This window comes from Anomaloglossus baeobatrachus, chromosome 3, assembly GCF_048569485.1.
Source record: "Anomaloglossus baeobatrachus isolate aAnoBae1 chromosome 3, aAnoBae1.hap1, whole genome shotgun sequence".
NCBI lineage: Eukaryota > Metazoa > Chordata > Amphibia > Anura > Aromobatidae > Anomaloglossus > Anomaloglossus baeobatrachus.
Window position 1 is genome coordinate 32,156,590 of NC_134355.1, and position 25,166 is coordinate 32,181,755.

Genomic DNA, 25,166 nt, shown 5'->3' on the forward strand with positions numbered 1-25,166 from the left:
ATATTTCCGATAAATATGGCAACCATAAAAATGGTGTCTCCGCATGCGGACGATGCCGGCACACCCTTTTTATGGGAGCAGGACATTGGGAAATGCCCCAGGCGTGATATCAGCCAATGGGGGACTGGCAGACAGGTCATGAGTCCCCTCGTTCTGTAGCTAAATTCATAACTGTCACAATGAGAGCATTGGCGTCCGCCTACGACGCTCCCAGGCAAAGTTATGGCCCATATTCCATGTTGTGGATTGTCCATAACTCAAGCCAGGGGTGGAGCAGTGCTCCCTCTGAGGTCACTAAGGTAGGAGGGGACCTGGATCTGCCCAGGTTGATAACCCTACTTCGGCCATTTTCCAGGGTTCTTTTCGCTGGGGGCACGTGTAGGAAACATCTGTGGGAAGGATCCTAGAAACCTGGGTACAGCGCCCCCCTGTGGCCAGACGCAACAAGGTAACTGCTGGAACTGTGTATGCCTGTTTGTAACCCATGCTTTGATTGTAACTGTACTCTGACATATGTATATTCTGTAGATCCCCTACTGTATATATTGTAGTTTCTAGTGTGCTTTAGGCTGATTAAATTATATAATTAATCTTGGGCTGTTCTGTTATCTCGATCTTGAATCCCACGTCTGTGTGTTCGGCTAATAGTTACCGTAAATCGGTTGGTGGCAGCGAATTGTGCCAAGGATTATTGTGGGGAGGCCAGTGAGATTCGGGGAGATTTTATATATTCCGCCCGCGGAGGTCGGGGGAATATATACCTTACTCTCACCGGGGACCCTTCAATAATCGGCATAAGTAGTATAGCGGCCTCCTTGCTTATTGTCGGGCAATTCCATAATTGGCCTGACTATAAGAGGGGCGCTAGAGAGCGCGTCACGTGCTCTGTCTGTCGGTCGGGAGGTATAAAGGAGGGGTGACCCCCACTTGTTACCCCCCGATTGTGACGTACTGGTAGCCAGCGCGGGGGATTTCTGAGTGACCCCCCCGGTGGTTTGTGACAAGAGGTCTCTGGTTTAGCGGTATAAAAATTCAAAAGTTGAAAATTGCTAAATTTTCAAAATTTTTGCCAAAATTCAATTTTTTTCATAAATAGATGCAAAAAATATTGTCCTAAATTTAATACTAACATGAAGTCCAATATGTGACGAAAAAACAATCTCAGAATCACCAGGATCCGTTGAAGCGTTCCAGAGTTATAACCTCATGAAGTGACACTGGTCAGAATTGCAAAATTTGGTCTGGTCATTAAGGTGAAAATTAGCTCCGTCACTAAGGGGTTAATATACCAGCACTTTAATTGTAGTAATCCTTCAGAGGCAGTATTTTATAATATTCATATATATATAGGTGGTAAATATTTAAGCTCCCATGAAATTCATTTATATGGGATCATGTTATTTATGAACTAATAATATTAAATAAGTAATTTTTCTGTCCGTGACCCTTAATGTTATACCCATCACTTAGCACTTTTTTCTTGCTGTTTATTTGTGAATTTTAATATATATATATATATATATATATATATATATATATATGTTAATAAAGAATTGTTTTTAAATGTTCTAACATTGTCACTTCTTTATTGAGCATGTATACATGTTCATGGTTGGTTATAATATTGTATTGAAGTGCGGTTTCATTATTTTTGGACTATTTGTTGAATAAAAAAAGGAAGCACCAAGAAAGATAAATAGATGAGTAGATATAGAGATGGATAGATAGATATAGAGACAGAGAGATAGAGGGATGGATGAATGAATGAATAGAGGGACAGATAGATAGATAGATAGATAGATAGATAGATAGATAGATAGATGAGAAAGACATATAATGTTCCACCCCCCTGCATATTCTAAGCTGGCACCCTTTAGTGACTTTCATGTGGCACTAAAGGGTGCTTAGCACTGTATTTAGCCAAAAAAATAAATATTTAAAAAAAAATGACGTGGGGCCTCCCCTATCTTTTGTAGCCAGCTAGGGTAAAGCAGACGGCTGCCGCCTGCAAACCACAGCTGGCAGCTTCACCTTGGCTGGTAATCCAAAACAGAGGGCACCCCATGCTGTTATTTTAAATAAAATAAATAATTTAAAACCAAAAACACGGGGTCCCCCTCAAATTGGATTGTGGCGCCCTGGACTAGCCAGGTCGTCACAGGTACTACAACACACAACCCCACCCTGAGACAGGCACATCAGCCAGACACAAAATCCTTGTTGCCTCCCTCCAGGGGCTGATGTCCACACCAGGTGGGGTGGAGCCAGGCGGTTGGGGCCACCCACTGAGGAGTTCACAGTCCTGGAGGCGGGAAAAGGAAGTCAGTGAGAGGGAGAACAGTTAGAGAAGTGGTAGGAGAGGAGCAAACTGACCGTGTCCGGGTGTGTGGCCCGGGCACCAAGAGCAAGGTTGGCAGACGGTGGTGGCCGTCTGCAGGAGAGGCAGATCAACGCGGAACCGTAGGACTGGGGATGGGTGGTGGCCCGCCGGTACCGAAGCGGGGAGCGAAGTGAAGCAAGCACACACAGGCAGGGCCTACGGACCCCGACCAGGCTTGGAGTCGCCATTAGAGGTCAAATCCGTCAGTGACCGGAACCCCAGGGGTTTCCTAACAGCCAAGACCTGATTGAAGGCAACCGTCCGACCAGCAAAAGGAAATACAGCTACCGCCACAGCTAGAGTTCCAAGGGCCAGAGCCTGCGGGCAAAAGGGCTCCTCCGGCACATATATATGCTGGGGAGCGGGTTACCGGTGGGAAGCCATCGGAGCCGAACATACACAAAGGTGCAGGGAAAGGCAGCCACCACCAACCGTCCGGGAGAAACCACAGCAGCCGGCTGCGGGACCCGTCCATCCAGCCGTTTGGTTTACCAGAGACTTTGCGTATATTTGTGGCTGAGTGAGTACAACCGTGCCGTCCGGCACCGCGCTGCGCAGTCCAGGCGACCCTGCACCCATCCAACCCTGCACCCATCCAACCCTGCCTCCCCGTCATCTCACCGGGCTCCGGGACCACCAACCCCTACCCACGGAGGGGGAAAACAACATCCCAGCTGCTCCCTGCCATCGCTCCCGGGATCCCCGTCACCAGCAGCGGTGGTGCCCAACCTCACCACAACCCGTGGGTGGCGTCACGGACCAAATCCTCAAACCAAACTACCCCCTTTCACTCACGGGCGAGGAGCGCCGCTTGAGTCCCCAGATCCGGCCCACCGCTCGAGCCACCGAGCAGCCATCGCAGCAGTGCCGGACCCGAGCGTTAGCGAGCACAGCGCAGTGGCGTCCTCCCCGCCCGCGACAGGATCACTAGCCAAGGTAAAGCGGACAGCTGTGGTCTGGTATTCTTAGACTAGGGAGGTCCACTGTTATTGGACACTCCCCAGCCTAAAAATAGCAGGCCACAGCCGCCCCAGAAGTGGCGCATTAGATGTGCTAATCCTGGCGCTTCGCCCTAACTCATCCCGTGCCCTGGTGCGGTGGCAAACGGCGTAATATATGGGGTTAATGCCAGATGTGTAATGCCACCTGGCATCAATCCCTGGGGTTAGTGATGTCACGGCGTCTATGAGATACCCAACATCACAAACCCAGTCACTAATAAAAAAAAAAATGACAACAAAAAAAGTTTTATTTGAAAAAACACTCTCCAAAACATTCCCTCTTTCACCAATTTATTGAAAAGAACAATCAAATCCGGGTCCGGCGTAATCCAATAAGGGGGTCCCACGACGATCTGTACCATAGTCAATGAAGAACAGAATGTTCCCCATTGGCTGGGAGAGTATTGCACTGACCTGAGCTAACATCATGAGGTCAGCCCAGGTCACTGCAGGGGATGACGAGCGCTGCCATCAGGAGGATAGATGAGATCATTACCTGCGGTGATCATCTCCTGTACGCCTGACGTCAGCGCTGTCACTGCCTTCTATACCCGCCGCGTTCTCAGCAGGATCGCAAGAGCCCGTGACGTCACCGCTAGTGACAGTCTCAGGCCACCCGCGAGACTTGATGTGAGAATGCGGCAAGCATAGAAGGCAGTGACAGCGCTGATGTCAGGAGAACAGGAGTTCGTCACAGCAGGTAATGATCTCATCTAACTTCCTGACAGCAGCGCTCGTCATCCCTGCGGCTGCACGCACTGCAGTGTGAGAAGCTGCTGATACTGCAGTGCGTGCAGACACTGGCACACTGCAGTGCGAGCTGCCGCGGGGCTGGCAGATAGCAGGACACAGATTGCACAGGCACCTGACGGAGGTCAGGAAGAGCTTCCGTGCGGCTTCCTCTACATACAGGATCCAGTAAATTACACTTGCGTTTGCATGCGTTGGACATTACATCTGCAGGATCCGGCAACATGCGTTTTGCGTTTTTCTGCCGACCTTCTTGATGACTCACTAGTGCTGGGGAAGTCCCGTTGCTATGGTGACCACTTTTAGCCCAGTTCCAGCAGGAAAGCACCTGGCTGTGTGTATGTTGTGTAAGTGAAAAACAGTGGTTAATCTCTTCCTTATCCAGTTTGAGTATTGCACCTTAAGTCAGATGCAATACCCTGTGGCGACTGAGCCTCAGGGGTGCCACACTAATATCTCCTCTATCACCACCCCCACGCATAGAGTGAATACAGCTATGCCTGAGGACGGAAGCAGACGCTGCATGAGCAGTTTCTGGGGAAGATGTGACAGCAATAGTTTATTTTCGTATTCTTGTGTTGCTCATTCATCTCTAGTTCATCAGGTATTTGCTGTAGTGCTCGCAGGTGCGAGTGGGAGGGGTGGACCCACTGGTGTGCACCACCAGCTCAACCTAGATAGGCAAAACTAAGCGGCTACCTAATATTCACTAGGCTTGTGCTGTACGGTAGCCACTAGGTGCAACTCCGGGGAGTCCGGGTACTGCGACAGCAAGCCCCAGGGGTCGGGGTACGGATAGGGACAGTCTCTGATGTAGTCAGGTGCACACTGGATGGCTGGTGTAGATGTGACGCCCTGGTCACAGGTAATGACATCACCACACCCTACACCCTGGTTAGGTACACCTAAGCTAGACCTGAAATCCTTGTTGCCTTCCTCCAGGGGCTGATGTCCACACCAGGGGGTGGAGCCAGGCGGTTGGTCTCCGCCCACCAAGGAGTTCACAGTCCTGGAGGCAGGAAAACACAGGCAGTTAGAGTTTGGAGGAGGAAGAGAGAGGAGATTAGTTTGAGAGTTGAAAGTGTGAGGAGTGAAGTAGAAGGAGGGAAAGTAGTGAAAGAGAAAAGTGACAGTTTGAAAGCCTGAAGTTGGTCCGGGTGTGTGCCCCGGACTGAGACAGCAAGGTTAGCAGACTGCGGTGACCGTCTGCAGTGGAGGCTGATCGGAGTTGCCGTGATGACCGTGGACGGGTGGTGGCCCGGCGGTACCGGACCGGTACACAAGGAGAAGCCAGCACCATTGGCAGGGGCCTTTCGGATCCCGGCAAGGCTAGGAGTCGCCGTGAATTTGCCAAATCCGTCAGTGAAGGGGACCTCCGGGTCTCCAAACAACTAAGTCCCGATTGAAGGCAACAGTCCAACCGTATGAGAGAGACACCGCCACCGCCAAGGCACCAGTTTCTCAGGGCCAGCGCCTGCGGGCAAAGAGGGGCTCCTCCGGCTCATATCCAAGTCGGGGAGCGGGTTACCGGTGGGAATCCATCACTACCAACATTGAACTTAGGTGCAGGAAAAGGGACAGTCACCGTCACCTACCGGGGAAAAGCAACAGCAGCCGTCCGTGGGAACCGTCTTTCCAGCCGTGTGTTTTACCGAGAACAGTGTCACCATCTCAGGCTGAGTGAGTACCACCGTGCCGTGAGGCACAGCGCTGCCCCCACGACCCTGCACCTCGCCAGGCCCCGTACCCGGCCTGCCATTCACCCCTTCCCCATCACCGGGCCCCGGGACAACCAACCCCCTACCCACGGAGGGGAGAAATAACAACAAAGATGCTCCCTGTCACCGCTCCCGGGATCCCCATACAGAACAGTGGTGGTGTCCACACAATCACCACAACCGTGGGTGGCGTCACGGACAATAAATCCCCAAAACCAAACCCCTTTTCACTCACGGGCGAGGAGCGCCGCTCGAGTCCCCGGGATCCGGCCCATCGCTCGAGCCACCGAGCAGCAGCGGCCGCGGCAGCAGCCGGACCCGAGCAGTGGGAGAGTGACTCGCCCACCCCAGGGCTGTGGGACACCCGGTGCCGGGCCGGACTAGTCCGGGGGTCGTCAGTGGTGGCGGGGCCCGACTCCGTGGCCCTGGTGGGTGTCAATTAAATATGGCTAGGTGAATAAAGTTTGTTTTCGTGACGCCACCTGTGGTATGCGGCTATTAAGCCGCCGCTGCTGTATGAGGCCTCCGGGGTGATGGAATGGCAGCAATGGTGGTACTGCTCCCCACAGGTGGAGCGTTGCCCCGGGGCACAGTTGGTGCTCGTGAGAGTCTATGGTGTGATGTGTGAATAATACGGTGCAGGGCCGACAGGCAGTGAAAGAAACAGGCACAAACAGTAGTCTATTTACCTTCTCCTCTTTTACTTGGCAGAAGTTTAGTCCAGGGAGACCGTCACAGATGGTAAAGATGATCCGGCCGGCCTGGAAGTGCCTGGGGGTGATCTCTTTGGCCAGTTGAGTATGAGGCCTGCTTCCTGATCTTTCCTTTTCTTCTATAGGACCCTGCACTCTGAATTTAGCAATGGCCCTCTTGCTGCTGGGACCAGTGGTTTGTCCCTTTTTCTGTGTGGTAGGCTGCGCAGGCCCTCTCTGGTGCTTCTCTGCAGGAGTCCACACCGGGCCCTTGGGATGCCGCTGTACCTTCAGATTGCTTCTGGGCCAGGGGGGCTTGCAGCTCTCCTGCCCTCCGGATTCGGCCACCAGGGAAGGATTTTATACCCTGGCAACCACAGACTCCGATGTCTGAGTCTCTTCTGTGCCTCTCTGCAAATCTTGCTTCACTGGGCCAAGCTACTCCATCTCCAGACCCCAGTTCCACAAGACAGCACTACTCTGCGTCTGCTTGCTCTGACTTCTCTCTACAGACTGACCACTAACTCCTCCCTCAGGCCAGACTTAGGGAATGCTCCCTGGAACTCCAGGTTCAGAGCTCTCCCTGCTGGCCTGAGGGAGAACTGCGTTGGATGTTAAACTTACTGGCCAATAGACCCCCCAATTACCTCCAGGCTCAGCATTAACCCTTTGGAGGGGCAATGCTGTTGTGGCGACCAGGTCCTGGGGCGCCACAAGAGCGCAGCGTCCCCTCCTCCGCCTGTGACTCGCCCACCCCAGGGCTATGGGACACCCGGTGCCGGGCCGGACTAGTCCGGGGGTAATCAGTGGTGGCGGGGCCCGACTCCGTGGCCCTGGTGCGTGTCAGTTAAATATGGCTGGTGACTTGGGGTTTGTGTTCGTGACGCCACCTGTGGTATGCGGCTATTAAGCCGCCGCTGCTGTGTAAAGCCTCCGGGGTGATGATATGGCAGCAATGGTGGTACTGCTCCCCACAGGTGGAGCGGTGCCCCGGGGACACTGTTGGTGCTTGTGAGAGTCTATGGTGTTGTGTGGATAACACGGTGCAGGGCCGACAGGCAATGAAAGAAACAGGCACAAACAACAGTCTCTTTACCTTCTCCTCTTTTACTTCACAAACGGTTAGTCCTGGGAGACCGTTACAGGTGGTAGAGGGCTCCGGCCGGCCTGGAAGTAACTGAGATGTCGTTTTGGCCAGATGAGTATGAGGCCTACTCCTGTTCCTTTTCTTACTGTGATAGGACCCTGCTCTCTGGATTTAGCAATGGCCCTCTTTCTGCTGGGACCGGTGGTACGTCCCTTTCCCTCTGTGGCAGGCTGCACGGACCCTCTCTGGTGCTTCTCTGCTGGAGTCCACACCGGGCCCTGGTGATGCAGCTGTACCTTCGGGCTGTTTATGGGCCAGGTGCTTGCAGCTCTCCTGCCCTTCGGATTCGGCTACCAGGGAGTATTTTAGGCCCTGGTGGCCACAGACTCCGATGTCCGAGTCTCTTCTGTGCCTCTCTGCTCCTCCTGCTCCATTGGGCCAAGCTGCTCCAGCTCTAGGCCCCAGTTCCACAGGACAGCACTACTCTGCGTCTCCTTGCTCTGACTTCTCTCTACAGACTGAACACTAACCCCTCCCTCAGGTCAGGCTTAAGGAATGCTCCCTGGAATTCCAGGTTCAGAGCTCCCCCTGCTGGCCTGAGGGAGGAATTACGTTGGATGTTAAACTTACTGGCCAATAGACCTCCCAATTACCTCCAGGCTCAGCATTAACCCTTTGGAGGGGCAATGCTGTTGTGGCGACCAGGTCCTGGGGCGCCACACCCGCGACATAGACGAGTGCAGCAGGTATGGCAGGCACATCTGGTATGGATAGATGTAGCAGATATGGCAGGCATGGCGGATACCAGGGTACAGATAGGTGTCAGCTCACACTGCTTAAAACCACAGCAAACGAGAAGGGAGCTGACAACTAGCAACGCATCTCTAAGGATAAACAATGTAGCCCAGGCACCTCCCATAGGGGGATGACGCCTTAAATTTCCAGTGCCCCTCAGCCATAGGCTTAGAGACACTGCCAAGTTAGGGCGAGCTGACCGTTTAAGATAAGTCGCATGTGCGCCCTAAGAGCGCTTCCAGGAGACCTGCATGGTGTGTGGAGGCCCTGGGAGCCGATGGCAGGATTTTAGCAGCCACCACTGGGCATCCAGTGGGCTGAGTGTGCTGGCATTCCCACCAGGGGAGAGAGGCAAGACAGTGCGGGGATGCCAGTAACCGCGTAACACCTGCTTTGTAAAGCAGTCTGTAGTACCAATTGCAAGGGGTAACTACACACACACCGACCTAGGAGACCCCTGTTTCTGTAGTGTTTGAGTACGTGGAAGAGACCCTTAGCAAGGGTGTTCCTCGGTATTACAAGACCCTTAAACCCATTAGACCACTGGGGGACACTGACAGAAAAGATCCACTGTGCAATAACAACATATGGCACTTTTATGCCCAAGAACTCATAAAAATGCAAAATTGCAACTGTTTTGGAGGTAGAAATGGGCCCCCTTACCTCTTGGTTCCTGTGTAACCTCAACTTGCACCAATGATATGTGCATTAGACCCCTGACCAAACGTCTAACTTATCAGGTCCATAAAGTCATCAGAACGCTAGAACTCTAAAATAACAGATCTCATACCAGATCAAACTCTAAATGATCAGATACCATACTAGCCCAATAAGTTATCAGACTACAGTCCAGACCAGACCAGACCATACAAAAAAATCAGACCCCAGCCCAGAGCCCACTATGTCTTGGTCTTCTTAACTGTGGTTTCAGGCTCCAGACAGTGGCTTGCCTGTGGTTCCTGTTGGGATAGCTGATGGCCAAAATAAAAAATTCTAAGATTTTAACATCATGGGTGACATTCTTGGACTTTCTCTACCTTATCAGTCGAAGTCCAATAATCCAAATCTAATTACCTGACTCTTTATTAATTAATTCAGCCTAAGTCATACATAAAAGCAGATGAAGTAGGATTCATCCCATTGTCTATACAGGAACAGACTTTTGTCTCAGGCCTCGGATACACAGACAACCCCGACCCCAAGGACAGGTTTACAGCTTAATCCCATTCACTGGAAACCAGAACAGCCCTAGTGTTTATTCCATGGATGTAATGTTATATACAGAACCACCAGTGAATCATACATAACCCTTCTTCAAGCAGAAGGCCGTGTCATCCTCGTTAATAATCCCATAGTTTAACCGTGCGGTAGACATAAACTGTGCAGACGGCATAATATAGCACCGTATATTCAGTCATCAGTATTTATGGAGTTTGTCTCCAGCCCTGAGAATGAGCTTTACATTGATTTCATGGCCTATATAATTCACAGGAAACATCAAAGTCCTCGGAAAAAAAGAACCAGCGGAATGATTAAAATACCAGTGAGGAATTATGGGTAATTCTGCGGTCTCTTAATGAAGGAATTCTCATTGTGTCTGATTTCCCAGATTTAATTCATTTGCGCTCCAGTGAAAACAGAAAACATTTGTGGTCAGAAGCTGTGTAAACTAACTTCAGACGAGGCGGAATCAGTCTATTAGTCAATATAATGTGAGTGGTGTTTTATAAGATCTGGTGTTAGTGGTTATTATGGGCTGGGTGGGATTCGTAGGTTCCAAAGAAAAGTTATCATACCTCAAATACAACTTTTATGGGGGCCTTCTCTGGAGGAGCACATACATTTTTCCCATTGGTCAGGGTCCCCAACAACTCTGCCACGCCCCTGCCACACGCCTCTCTCACACACTCTTACTGTATGTTTGGACTCAGAACAATTCCCTACCTTTTTAAGATGGAGGACTTTGTCTTCCTATGCCAACTATAGCTTTCTGCTAAACCGGTCTGTGTGCTGCCGTTTTCCAGTCTGGTGATTTACTGCGTGTTGCTTGGTAGGTGTCAGGTTTCCAGGTTTTCCAGTTCTCTTTTGAATGAGCTTGCCCTCAGTTAACATGGAGTTTAAGGTTCTGTTGCCCTACTTCCTGTCCAGCTGCTTAAAAGGCCGCCTCTCAGCCCAGTCCAGTGCCTGAGTATACTGCTTGCTGTGTGCTCCTGCTTTGCTGCTGCTAATCCTGATTGCCTCTGGAACCTCCTAAAGACTACCGACCGACTCTGGACCATACCCGGTTTCTTCAAAGCTGTGCCCGGATTCCGTCTGCCATCTTCGGTCAGCACTCTGCCTGGTTCTCTCCGGTTCGTAACCACTCTGGACAATCATCCCGTACGGACACTCCTGGACTTTACCGCTTGCCCCTTGTGTCCCGGCTGCTGCGCATTTAGGCCTTCCGGGGTGATTGCCGGACAGTCCCTGTATAGGGGTTCGCTCTGGTGGTCTCCCTGGGGGAGTCCGGTGCGTGGCCCCGGGAATTCCCTCCGCTCCGATTCGGGAAGGTATTACATGTGTTATTGTGTTACTGTGTTTGTTCTGTTGTGTATCTACCGTGGTTACATGTTATAAAACATCTTGTACCCAGAACTCGTCTCTGATTGTCATTGCCCTACGCTATCGAAATCCTCAGAACATATAATAAGTATTACATTAGGCTGTAGAATTCCTCCTGTCATCTGGTTATTTCCTCCCTACTTTAGTTTTCCTCCTTTTCACCTGCTTATCTGATTACTCTGTGGGATAGAGTTTTGGTTTCCCCTTGTTTGTCTATCACTGTTGGTGTTTACACGCTCCAGTCATGGCCCCTCTCCCCTGGGATAGGGAGAGAGGAATGGGGTATTAGATCAGGGCTGGTCATGAACAGTGGTAGGAAGGTGGCCCAGACATCATCACTATCAGATGTATCTCTAGGATCAGGGACAGCTAGGGAAAGAATGGAAACGGAGAATGAAATAAATGGGATAGGAAGGATGGTATGAGAAGGAGAGATTTAGCATGGGAAAGAATGAATTTCGATATGATGGGACAGAATTGGTTAGGATTGAATGGGAAGAGATAGGAGGAGATAGGATCAGGAATAATGAAAAATAAAGATAAAATGAATGGAATGGGATGGGATAGTGTAGAATGGGATAAGATGGGATGGGTTGGATATGATAGGATGGAAGTGAATGAAAACTAAGGGTGTAATTGTATTAGGTGGTTGGTGCCCCCGTGATATACTCGTGCTATGTTTTATGTAGTTACTAGTTAATGTTGAATATTATGCGCATGTGTTGATATTTAAGTGTTTTTAGAGCAGATTAGGTTCCGGATGTCGCAGTTAGTACTGTTTATCAGATTACCAAATGCTTCCAGTTAGCGCTTGGGTTAGCTGGTGGTGAGGTGAGAGATGTTAGAAAAGATTGGTGTAAAGTAGGGAGGAGTGACAGATAGCAGGGTGTCTGGTTAGGAGGGGGAGCGCCAGAGGAGGTCAGTCGAGAAGTGAGTTCAAAGTAAGAAGATGTGGCTTAAGTGCTAGGGCCAGTCTGGGAACTCCGATGTAACCACTGGAGGTCTGGAGCCTACGGCTCACCCTGGAGGCTTAGAGAGTCATCTGGCTAGGGAAGCCATCAGGGCACAGAAGCAGACGATAGTGTGTAGTACTAGGGAAAAGGAAGCATAGAGCCCAGAGTATTGAGGACAAGGTCCGAGATAGTGGGGGACAAAATAAAGACTAGTACCCCACAGAGAAAAAAGAGTAAATAAAAACTGGTTGATCAAGTGAACTCTGGTGTTGTAACCCCTGGAGGTCCGGAGCCTATGGCTCACCCAGGCGGGCTTAGAGAGTCATCTGGCTAGAGAAGCTATCAGGGCATAGAAGCGGATGATGGTGTGTAGTATTGTGACGCCCTGGGCAACCCAGGGGTCACAGGTCATGACACCACCACGCACCCCACATTCCCTGCAGGAACACCAAGGTCAGAACACAAAATCCTCGTTGCCTTCCTCCAGGGGCTGATGTCCACACCAGGGGGTGGGCCAGGCGGTTGGCTCCGCCCACTGAGGAGTACACAGTCCTGGAGGCGGGAAAACCAGGCGGTTGAGAGTTTAGAGTTGAAGGAAGAGAGAGGGAAGTGGTAGAGGAGCAAGTGAAAGGAGTTGAAGTGAAGGAGAAAGTGACAGCAACAGAGCCTGAAGTTGGTCCGGGTGTGTGCCCCGGACTGAGACAGCAAGGTTGGCAGACGGCGGTGACTGTCTGCAGGAGTGGTCTATTGGAGTCTACCGTAAGGACCGCGGACGGGTGGTGGCCCGGCGGTATCGGACCGGTACACAAAGAGAAGCCAGCACCATTGGCAGGGGCCTTTCGTATCCCGGCAAGGCTTGGAGTCACCGTACAATTTGCCAAATCCGTCAGTGAAGGGGACCTCCGGGTCTCCCAGCAGCCAAAGTCCCGATTGAAGGCAACCGTCCAACCATATTGGAGAGACACCGCCACCGCCAAGGCACCAGTTTCTCAGGGCCAGCGCCTGCGGGCAAAAGAGGGGCTCCCCCGGCTCATATCCAAGCTGGGGAGCGGGTTACCGGTGGGAATCCATCGCTACCAACAACCGTATTTAGGTGCAGGGAAGAGACAGTCACCGCTAACTTGCAGGGAACATCAACACCGCAGCTGTCCGAGGGACCCGTCCAACCAGCCGCTTGTTTACCGTGAACTGTGTCATCATCCTTGGGCTGAGTGAGTACCTCCGTGCCGTGCGGCACAGCGCTGCCCCTGCGTCCCTGCACCTCAACAGGCCCCATAACCCGCCTGTCAACCATCCTAACTCCCCATCATCGGGCCCCGGGACCACCAATCCCCCTACCCACGGAGAGGAGGGCCAACATCTAGCTGCTCCATACCACCACTCCCGGGATCCCCATACAGAGCAGCGGTGGTGTCCACACAATCACCACAACCGTGGGTGGCGTCACGGACAATAAATCCCCAAAACCAATTCCCCTTTTCACTCACGGGCGAGGTGTGCCGCTCGAGTCCCCGGGATCCGGCCCATCGCTCGAGCCACCGAGCAACAGCGGCCGCGGCAGCAGCGGCAGCCGGACCCGAGCAGTGGGAGAGCGCGGCGTCCCCTCCTCCGCCCACGACAACTTGGCGTCACGAACAGGATCTTACCGCTCTGCCATCTGGTAGAGGTACGCCTTGTTACCGCCGGAGGTGTCCGGCCAGAAAATTTCAGAAGCCGCCATCTTTGGCGGGAAAAGTTCCCTCTCGAGCGTCTTCTCGAGTAGTGGAGGCACAAAGGCCAAAACCCTGCCCCGGTAGAGGAGGAGCCAGAAAAAGGCTAAGGGGGACGGAAACAAGATGTCTGCGCCCGACGGAGCTGCCGGGGGAGCGGCGGTCCCAGCCGCAGCGGCACCCGTGGATGGGAATGGGCCTGCCCAGGCCCCGGCCGCGCTGGCGGGGGGTGCCGCGGACCCAGCTCTCGCTCAGGTAATGCCGTTCTCCTTGCCCTATGTGCCCGGAGCTACCTGGCTACCGCAGTACGACGGGAAGCCTGATGCGTTACAGGTTTTCCGGAAAAAGCTTAACCCACTCCTGGAATTGTACCCCCTGACTGATAAGCAACGTGCAGCGGTAGTGCTGGGCCAGCTAACCGGCGCGGCTGAGCAGGAGGCGGAGACCTGGGCCGAGGGGGACCGGTTCTCTGTAGCCACCATCTTTGAGAAACTACAGACTGCCTTTGAGACCCGTACCGAAGCTGAGCTGAGGATGCAGTTTTACCAATGTCGGCAACGGTCTGTGGACAGCATTCGGGACTATGCTTTACGTCTGCAAACTGCCCTCCGCACACTGAAGTGGGTGGACACCATCAATGAGGCAGACAGCAACAAAATGTTAGTAGAGCAATTTGTGCAGGGGATGAGATCCTCTGAGGACCGCAAATAACTCCGGCTGTGGGCCCTAGAACACCCTGACGTGGACTTTGCTGTGTTAAAAGAACGGGCCATTAAAGCTCTGCAACCCCCAGCTTCGGAAGTCTTGGAACCATCCCCGTGGCCAGTTGAGACGGCCCCCGTCGTGGTGGCCCCTGCCCTACCAGCCTCTCCAGTACCTACAGCTCCAAGCAGCACAATGGAAGAATTGGCTGCCCAGGTCCGCCGCATGGATGGAGATCTCGCCAAGATCCTCGCCGCACTCCAACCTCTGACCAGATCCCAGTCTCCAGCCAAGATACAGCTCGCCGACAGCCCTGAGGATGTTCCCTGGATGCAGCGGAGAGGTGCTAACAACTCGCGGAACAGATCTCCAACCTGCTACAGGTGCAGCAAGCCTGGCCATTACTTCCGACAGTGCCCGTTAAACGAGCAACCCCTGGGGCCACGGGCCAATCCTCAGTAGTAGAACCCCGTGGCCCCCCAGACTGGCGGGACCGGTATATCGGGGCCCGGCCCATCATCCCCGTGGCTGTGGACGGCGTACCGGTGATGGCTCTCTTGGACACTGGATCACAGGTAACCACCATACCATACACATTGTACCAACGGTACTGGGGGACAGACAAGCTGGCTCCCCCAGATACTAGTATAACACTAATTGCCGCTAATGGACTCCCATTGACCCAAGTGGGGTATAAACAAGTGGCCATGACAGTGGGGCAAGCTGAACTGCAACACCAGGGTATGATTGTGATCATGAATGAACCCAGTGATCATAACCCGAAGATAGTGCTGGGAACCAATGTGATGGAACACTGTATGAGTGATGTATTGGCCCTACTGCAGCAGCTAGCCGCCACGGCGGCGGGGAGCCGACAGAGAGCTGTGCAGCGTGAGATCCGAGCCTTGATGTACCGCCAGCATGTAAACTCAACAGGAGGAGAGATTGGTGGAGTGAGAGTGATGGATGCCGCCCCGTTGGCTGTGCCCCCTAGGAGTGAGATGATGATTTGGTGTAGGGCAGCAGTAGGCCCTCAGGGGCGCGACTACCCTGCCATGATAGAGCCCATGCCCTCTGAACACTGGCCCACAGTAATGGCCGCCCGAGGGGTGGTAGATGTAAAAAAGGGGAGAGTGCCCGTGAGGGTGCTGAACTGTGGGGAGGAAGAAGTCAGGCTTCCCCGGTATGCTACACTTGCCAAGTTGCTCACCCTAGATCCCCACACCATCCATGATGCAGCTCCTCCAGTCTCACTACCCACTGCCAACACTCACCTGCCCCAAGGGGAGTTAGAGGGGTGGCACCAACAGCTACACGTGGGCACTGACGAGACCCCTACACATCACAAAGAAGGGGTATACAGGGTGGTACGGGAGTATGAGCAAGTTTTTAGCAAACATCCCCTAGACTTTGGTCAGATTAAAGGGGTCCAGCATCATATCCCTACCGGTGAACACCCCCTATCAAAGAGAGGTACAGGTCCATTCCCCCTGCACACTACCAGTGCGCCAAGGACATGTTGAGGAATATGAGGGAGGCAGGGGTTATCAGGGACAGCTGTAGTCCCTGCGCCGCCCCGTTGGTACTGGTTAAGAAGAAAGACGGCACCATGCGGATGTGCGTGGATTACCGGAAGATTAACCAGATAACACATAAGGATGCCTACCCTCTGCCCCGTATTGAGGAGTCCTTGTCCGCGCTGAGAGCCGCCAACTACTTCTCCACCCTTGACCTCACCAGTGGGTACTGGCAGGTGGCCGTGGCGCCCGAAGACCGAGAGAAAACTGCCTTTACCACCCCTATGGGACTCTGTGAATTCAACAGTATGCCGTTTGGGCTGTGCAATGCCCCGGGTACCTTCCAACGGCTGATGGAGTGCTGTTTGGGGCACTTGAATTTTGAAACCGTCCTGTTGTATCTGGATGATGTAATTGTGTATTCACAGACATATGAAGCCCATCTGGAACACCTAGCCGAGGTGTTCGCGTCCCTTGCCAAGTACGGGATGAAGTTGAAGCCCTCCAAGTGTCATCTGCTGAAACCCAGGGTGCAGTATCTGGGGCATGTGGTGGGAGCAGAAGGTGTCGCCCCCGACCCCGAGAAGGTCACTGCCATCCAAGACTGGCTGAGGCCAACCACCGTGAGGGAAGTAAGGCAGTTCCTGGGTCTGGTGGGGTACTACCGTCGCTTCATCAAGGGATACACGAAGATGGCTGCCCCCATGCAAGACCTCCTCGTGGGACAGACCAAAGGTGGTAGACCCCTCGGAGCCCCACTGGTGTGGGAGGAGAGGCATGAGGAATCTTTCTGTCAGCTGAAAGCGGCCTTGACCGGGGAAGAGATCCTGGCGTATCCTGATTACAGCCACCCATTCATCCTCTACACCGATGCCAGCAATATGGGCTTGGGGGCAGTCTTGTCCCAGGTCCAGGATGGGAAGGAAAAAGTGATTGCCTATGCTAGCCGAAAACTTCGACCGACTGAAAGGAACCCTGAAAATTACAGCTCTTTCAAGCTGGAGCTCCTGGCGCTGGTGTGGGCTATCACCGAGCGGTTCCACCATTACTTGGCCGCAGCAAAATTCACCGCTTTCACGGATAACAATCCGCTGACCCATCTGGACACGGCCAAATTGGGTGCGTTGGAACAGCGGTGGGTGGCCAGGCTAGCCAACTACGACTTCACAATTAAATACAGGGCTGGTCGTGCCAACGTTAATTGCTGATGCACTCTCTCGGATGCCCCACTTGTCAGAAGAAGGGTGCGAGGATGACGACCTCGAAGAGATCGAGTTGCCTGCATTTCACCAGCCACCAACTGGGAAGGTACATGTCCACCAACAATGGGTGAACCTGGATCCACTGCCTAGCCAGGACTGTCAGGAAGCTCAAATCAGGCGCCCGCTGTCCGCCTAGTCAAGACTCTGGTGGAGCAAGGCGCTGCTGGAATAGACCCTGCCGCCCCAGCTGAAGCCCAACGCCTGTGGAAAGAGCGGACCCGGCTGTATCTACACCAAGGGAAGTTGTACCGCGAGCTGGTTAACCCAAAGACTCATGAGAAAACCCGCCAGTTGGTGATTCCCCAAGCTAATGTGTCCACCATTCTACAAGCGTACCATGATGGTGCCGGACACTTTGGATGGAAGAAATTGGAAATGCTGCTGAGGGAGCGGTTCTATTGGAGTGGGATGCGGGAGTCTGTGGAGGCCTGGTGCCGAGAGTGTGGCCCGTGTACGCTGAGAAGGAAGGACGAGGCCAGCCAGAAGGCACCCCTGCACCCGATCGTTACACACCAACCGCTGGAGCTGGTCGCCCTGGACTATGTGAAGCTCACCCCCAGCCGAAGTGGGTACACTTACGCTCTCACCATAGTGGATCATTATTCAAGATTCATAGTGGTTGTCCCGGTCAAGGACCTAACCGGCCGTACCGCCGCTAGAGCGTTCCAAGCTTACTTCTGTCGACCACATGGATACCCTGAGAAGGTGCTCACTGACCAAGGCCCAGCCTTTGAAGCAGAGGTGTTCCATGAGTTCTGTCAGCTGTACGGCTGCAAGAAGATCCGGACCACGCCTTACCATGCCCAAACCAACGGTAGTGTGAGAAGATGAACCATTTGGTCCTTGGCCTCCTCAAGACGTTGCCGCTAGAAGAGCGGAACCTGTGGCCGGAGAAGCTGCCTGACTTGGTCGATATGTAAAACAATATCCCATCCAGCTCAACGAAGTGCACCCCAGCATATCTGATGAGGGCTCGCCCCGGCCGACTGCCGGTGGATCTGGAAATGGGACTGGAAGCCCCAGAGACACTCCCCTCGACGGCTGAATGGGACACCCGGCGGAAGGTTCAGTACCAACAGATTCAAGAATATGTGGAGAAGAACTTAAGTCGGAGTCGAGAACAACAGGAGCAGCGCTTCAATCAGAAGGCGTCTGCTGGCCCTTTCTAGCCTGGAGATGTAGTGCTGAAACGGAAGAGGAGAACCCACAAGCTGGATGATCAATGGGAACAAACCCCATACATCATACAGCCCACAGGATGGGAAGATGGGAAGGCTTACCAAATCAGTCGTGACCAAGGAGGCACTTTAGCCACGGTTTCCCGGGACCATCTGAAAAGGTGCCCACCAGCACTGAGGACAATGGCTGAAGTACCGGTTCCTCCACCAGTAGAGAAGGCAAAAGAGGTAATCCACACCGTGATGGGTGACTTCCCAGCGGACTGGCCCACACAGAACGGCGCGGTGATTCTTCCAGTGATACTGTTCCCACAACCCGTGGATGAAGAAGTGATGGAAGTGGTCAACCGTGAGCCAGAGCCAGTGCCAGTGCCCAGGGATGAACCTGTGCCCAACTCCCGTATGCCTCCGCCTGCCCCACACATTAGTAGGGAAGAGGAACTGATTGTTCCCTCTTCCCCGTTGCCTGTCACCACTGACGCCGGGCCCCGGAGGTCCACTCGTCCCAACCTAGGTAGACCCCCACTTAGGTACAGGGAAAAACTGTTCTTTAAAAGTGAATGTGTGTTGAAAGTTTTAAAGTTGAAAGTTTGAGAAAATGAAAGTGATCACCGAAGTCTCATCTGATTGTCAGCAACCGTGATTGAACCGGCCGTTGCCGGCACCGTTGTCCCCGTGGGGACCGCTCAAAGTTGCGTAAGGGACTCCTTATGGACAAGCCCGTGAACTTGCAGGGCAACCACAAACGTTAGTGGCTTGTAAATAAAATGTTTGTTGCAGCTACCACCGTTGCCGCCTCCGGAGAGGCAGGTTGGAGGGAGGGCCCGCAGTGGAGCATGCTGGGGCCCAGCCACCACAGGAACCGGTGGCTACCCTCTGGAGGGGAAGGACAGATCCCGCTCGGGTAACTTGGTTCAAGACTGGGGTCAAGGGGTGCTGCCTGTTTCTTAGGGGCAGCATCAGGGCCAGGTTACTTGGGTGGGAGAGAGCGGCAGCCGCAACCGTTATCGTAATGTTTAAGAAAAAGTGCCTCCCGTTGTGGGATGATGTTACTATAATTGTATGTGTTACCGTTTTTCTTATCTTTTCAGAAAAAAAAAAAAAAAGAAAAATAAAATCGGTGTTGGACGGGCAGCCCGAGGACGGTCTGCGTTTTGCTAAGGGGGAATGTGACGCCCTGGGCAACCCAGGGGTCACAGGTCATGACACCACCACGCACCCCACATTCCCTGCAGGAACACCAAGGTCAGAACACAAAATCCTCGTTGCCTTCCTCCAGGGGCTGATGTCCACACCAGGGGGTGGGCCGGGTGGTTGGCTCCGCCCACCGAGGAGTACACAGTCCTGGAGGCGGGAAAACCAGGCGGTTGAGAGTTGAGAGTTTAGAGTTGAAGGAAGAGAGAGGGAAGTGGTATAGGAGCAAGTGAAAGGAGTTGAAGTGAAGGAGAAAGTGACAGCAACAGAGCCTGAAGTTGGTACGGGTGTGTGCCCCGGACTGAGACAGCAAGGTTGGCAGACGGCGGTGACCGTCTGCAGGAGTGGTCTATTGGAGTCTACCGTAAGGACCGTGGACGGGTGGTGGCCCGGCGGTATCGGACCGGTACACAAAGAGAAGCCAGCACCATTGGCAGGGGCCTTTCGGATCCCGGCAAGGCTTGGAGTCGCCGTACAATTTGCCAAATCAGTCAGTGAAGGGGACCTCCGGGTCTCCCAGCAGCCAAAGTCCCGATTGAAGGCAACCGTCCAACCATATTGGAGAGACACCGCCACCGCCAAGGCACCAGTTTCTCAGGGCCAGCGCCTGCGGGCAAAAGAGGGGCTCCCCCGGCTCATATCCAAGCTGGGGAGCGGGTTACCGGTGGGAATCCATCGCTACCAACAACCGTATTTAGGTGCAGGGAAGAGACAGTCACCGCTAACTTGCAGGGAACATCAACACCGCAGCCGTCCGAGGGACCCGTCCAACCAGCCGCTTGTTTACCGTGAACTGTGTCATCATCCTTGGGCTAAGTGAGTACCTCCGTGCCGTGCGGCACAGTGCTGCCACTGCGTCCCTGCACCTCAACAGGCCCCATAACCCACCTGTCAACCATCCTAACTCCCCATCATCGGGCCCCGGGACCACCAATCCCCCTACCCACGGAGGGGAGGGCCAACATCTAGCTGCTCCATACCACCACTCCCGGGATCCCCATACAGAGCAGCGGTGGTGTCCACACAATCACCACAACCGTGAGTGGCGTCACGGACAATAAATCCACAAAACCAATTCCCCTTTTCACTCACGGGCGAGGAGCGCTGCTCGAGTCCCCGGGATCCGGCCCATCGCTCGAGCCACCGAGCAACAGCGGCCGCGGCAGCAGCGGCAGCCGGACCCGAGCCGCCCGCGACAGTATTACGGGCAAGGAGGAACAGACCCCAGAGTCTTGAGGACAAGGTCCGAGATAGAGGGGGACAGAACAAAGACTAGTACCCCACAGAGAAATAAAGGAGGTCCATGTCTGTCATAATGGTGTGAAGAATAAAAGTAAACAAAAACTGGTTGATCAAGTGAACTCTGGTGTTGTAACCTCTGGAGGTCCGAAGCCTATGGCTCACCCCAACGGGCTTAGAGAGTCATCCGGCTAGAGAATCCATCAGGGCCAAGAAGTGGACAATTGTGTGCGGTTTTAGGGGGAAGGAGACACAAACTCTGGAGTATTGAGTACAAGGTCCGAGATAGCAAGTGAAAGAATGGTGCCTAGTACCCCACAGAGAACAAAAGGAGGGACATGTCTGCCATAATGGTGTGAAGATTAAGGGGTACTTTGCACGCTGCGACATCGCTAGCCGATGCTTGCGATGCCGAGCGCGATAGCACCCGCCCCCGTCGCACATGCGATATCTTGTGATAGTTGCCGTAGCGAACATTATCGCTATGGCAGCTTCACACGCACTTACCTGCCCTGCGACGTCGCTCTGGCCGGCGACCCGCCTCCTTCCTAAGGGGGTGGGTTGTGCGGCGTCACAGCGACGTCACACGGCAGGCGGCCAATAGAAGCGGAGGGGCAGAGATGAGCGGGACGTAAACATCCCGCCCACCTCCTTCCTTCCGCATAGCCGGTGGACACAGGTAAGGAGATGTTCCTCGCTCCTGCGGCTTCACACACAGCGATGTGTGCTGCCGCAGGAGCGAGGAACAACATCTTATCTCCTATTGGTGCGAAATTATGAAAATGACTGACGCTACACAGATCACCGATTTACGACGCTTTTGCGATCGTTTATCGGCGCATCTAGGCTTTACACGTTGCGACGTCGTTACTGGCGCTGGATGTGCGTCACTTTCGATTTGACCCCGACGATATCGCAGTAGTGATGTCGCAACGTGCAAAGTACCCCTTAAAGTAAACAAAAACTGGTTGACCAAGTGAACTCTGGTGTTACATGTCTTACTACCCAACGGCATTGATGACTGGCAGCAAGGGGGATGAGCAAGGGCCCGAAGCAGTAAGTATCATGCACATCGCCCAAAGTCATGTCCTCACATGGAGGATACTTGGGAAAGGAGAGCAGCAACTGAGGGGCCCGAGGTCAGCTCTTTAATTCATAATTAATAGAATTGGTTGGATGTGATTGACTAAAGTAGGTTAGGCATTGGAAAATGGAGAGGGACAGTATATGATAAGATAGGAAAGATTGTAATGGAAAGGGATGGGATAGAATGGACTGAAACTGTGAAATGGAAAGATGGTGGATGAGGTGGGGTGGGAAAGACTGGAAACTAAGAAATGATGAGGGTAGGATATGTTTAGAGGAGATGATATAGGAGGGAATAGGATGGATTGGAATAAAATGTCATAGGTAAGACCAAACAAGATGACATAGGATGGGAAACAAGTTTACATTACACTTTCCAATATCCGCTAAGAAGTCTTCTGCAAACCCGTTCATAGTCTTCACCATCTTTAATGCTTTTATTATCTATCTGTATATAGTCTATGAAGCCCGGTAACATTCCTATGTGGAGAATATAATTTATAAAGCAATAAAATTGGTGGAAAGCTTTATAAGTGCTGGATAGTATCACCACCAATATCTGTCCCATTCTTACAGTATTTGGGCTATTCATTATAACTATAGTATAGTATTTTTCCATGAAAGTCTATAAATGGCGGCTGCGTGGTGTCATACACAAATTTATAACAGGCCATGAAGATAAAAAATGATTTTATCTGTAAGACGTAGCTACATGAATTAAGACATCTGAAAAGCCTTTTTTGTCTCAGCTTCAAGAATTCCGAGGCTTGTCGCGGATGATACTTTTGTGTTGGAGGAAATGTACAAAGATAGGAACATGAGGCTACCTGTTATCTCTCATGAGGACAGATTGACTGCTAAGAGGTTGTGTCCAAATATGTTGCAGTTAATAATATAAATGTCATATTGAACCGGAAAATATACATAGATAGATCTTTTTTAGATGCTTTTTATGATGCCGAACGTAAAGGAAATGGCTTTTTGCTGTCTGGACACCATCAGCAAACTGATGATAATGGATCTGTTATTTAATTTGTATATTATATAGATGCTAGTTTTTTTATTTGCAGATAGGAAAGGTTTATTTCCCAATCCAACACCTTCTGAACGGACCTCCAACAGGTCCATGTGCTAACCCAATCCACAAGGTGGGAACCACTGCTATATCCTACTTGGAGTACTGGTTTGGTTTGGATTACATACCTACACTTTAGACTGGGATTCTCATTTCTGGACCAGATCTGTCTCACAAAAATAAAATTTCAGTAACCCAAGTTTGTAGTGTGGTGCCCTGGACAAGCCAGGGGCCACAGAGAACAACACCCACACACCCCACACTCCCGGTCAGGCACACCAAAGTCAGACACAAACCCTTGTTGCCTTCCTCCAGGGGCTGATGTTCACACCAGGGGGGTGGGCCAGGCGGTTGGTCCCGCCCACCGAGGAGTACACAGTCCTGGAGGCGGGAAAAGAGTTCAGTTGAGAGGTGAAGTTTAGAGTTGGAAGTGAAAGGGAGAGGAGTAAAGTGGCAGTTAAGCAGCCTGAAGTTGGTCCGGGTGTGTGGCCCGGACGGATCAGCAAGGTTGGCAGACGGTGGTGACCGTCTGCAGGAGTGGCCTATCGGAGTCTACCGTAAGGACCGTGGACGGGCGGTGGCCCGGCAGTACCGGACCGGTACACAAAGAAGTCAGCACCATCTGGCAGGGGCTTACGGACCCCGGCAAGGCTAGGAGTCGCCGTGAATTTGCCAAATCCGTCAGCGAAGGGAACCTCCTGGGTTTCCCAGCAGCCAAGTCCCGACAGAAGGCAACAGTCCAACTGTGAGAGGGAAACACAGCCACCGCCAAGGCTACCGTTCCCAGGGCCAGAACCTGCGGGCAAAAGGGGCTCCTCCGGCCCACATCCAAGCCGGGGAGCGGGTTACCGGTGGGAACCCATTGGAACCGTTTACAATACATAGGTGCAGGGAAAGGCAGTCACCATCAACCTGCCGGGAGAAACAACACCGCAGCCGTCTGTGGGACCCGTCCATCCAGCCGTGTGTTTTACCGAGAACTGTGTCCTCATCATTGGCTGAGTGAGTACCACCGTGCCGTGCGGTACAGCGCTGCCCCTGCGACTCTGCACCTCACCAGGCCCCGTAACCCGCCTGGCATCCATCCCTACCCCATCACTGGGCCCCGGGACAACCAACCCCCTACCCACGGAGGGGAGAACTAACATCAAAGCTGCTCCCTGTCACCGCTCCCGGGATCCCCGTCCAGAGCAGCGGTGGTGTCACAAACTTCACCACAACCGTGGGTGGCATCACGGACAATCACCAAATCCCCACCATCCAATCAAATCCCCTTTTCACTCACGGGCGAGGAACGCCGCTCGAGTCCCCGGGATCCGGCCCACCGCTCGAGCCACCACCGAGCAGCGGCAGCAGCAGCCGGACCCGAGCAGTGGGAGAGCGCAGCGTCCCCTCCTCCGCCCGAGACAGTAGCAGCCATCAGCTGAAATCCTAAATATAAGCAAACTCAGAAGCAATGGCCCATGTTCTCAGGTATCGGAAGAGTGTTTTGTCAACTTATCGAAAAGCAAGTTGGGCCTCACTGGGGAAGAAGAGAACCTGGGATCCAACAGATTAGTTGGAGACCACATTGCACACCCCCAGACGTGTGCTGGAAGGATGATTGAGTTGGACCTGCTGGAGAAGATGCTCCCCGAGTGGAGAAACCTTCAAAATACAGAATGGTTATAACACCCAGTCATCTCACAGTCCACTGGCAGACACAGAAAGAAAAGGGTCCATGTACAAGAACAGTATATGTGCCCTTTTCTGTCCAATAACCGATCAAAGCATATAATTCCACCTGTTGTGAAAGTAGAAATGGTCCCCCTCTTGGGCCCCTGTGTGGCTGCACAGGTTGCACCAATGATATGTCCGCCCCTGTCTCACACCACATAGGGGGAATTGCTCTAAAGGTGCAAAGTTAGCTCAGGTACACCTGAAGGAATGCATGGATGCCGGACTGTAAGGGCGCCATGCTCCTTTGCCAAAGAAACTCCGTGTACGGGTGTGACTTCAGTTGGGGTGCATGACACTTACTGTTTTCTCAGGCCGGTGTCCATAACTCCGCTACTGGTCCTCATAGTAGACAAAATAGTAACACATACAACACCAGAGTTCACTTGGCACCCAAACTTGTTTAATTTATGCTTCACACCGTTATGACAGACATGACCTCACTTCTCATGGTTCTACTGTTTCTGGGATACTCTTTCTTTACCTGTCCCCCGCTATCTTGGAACTCATC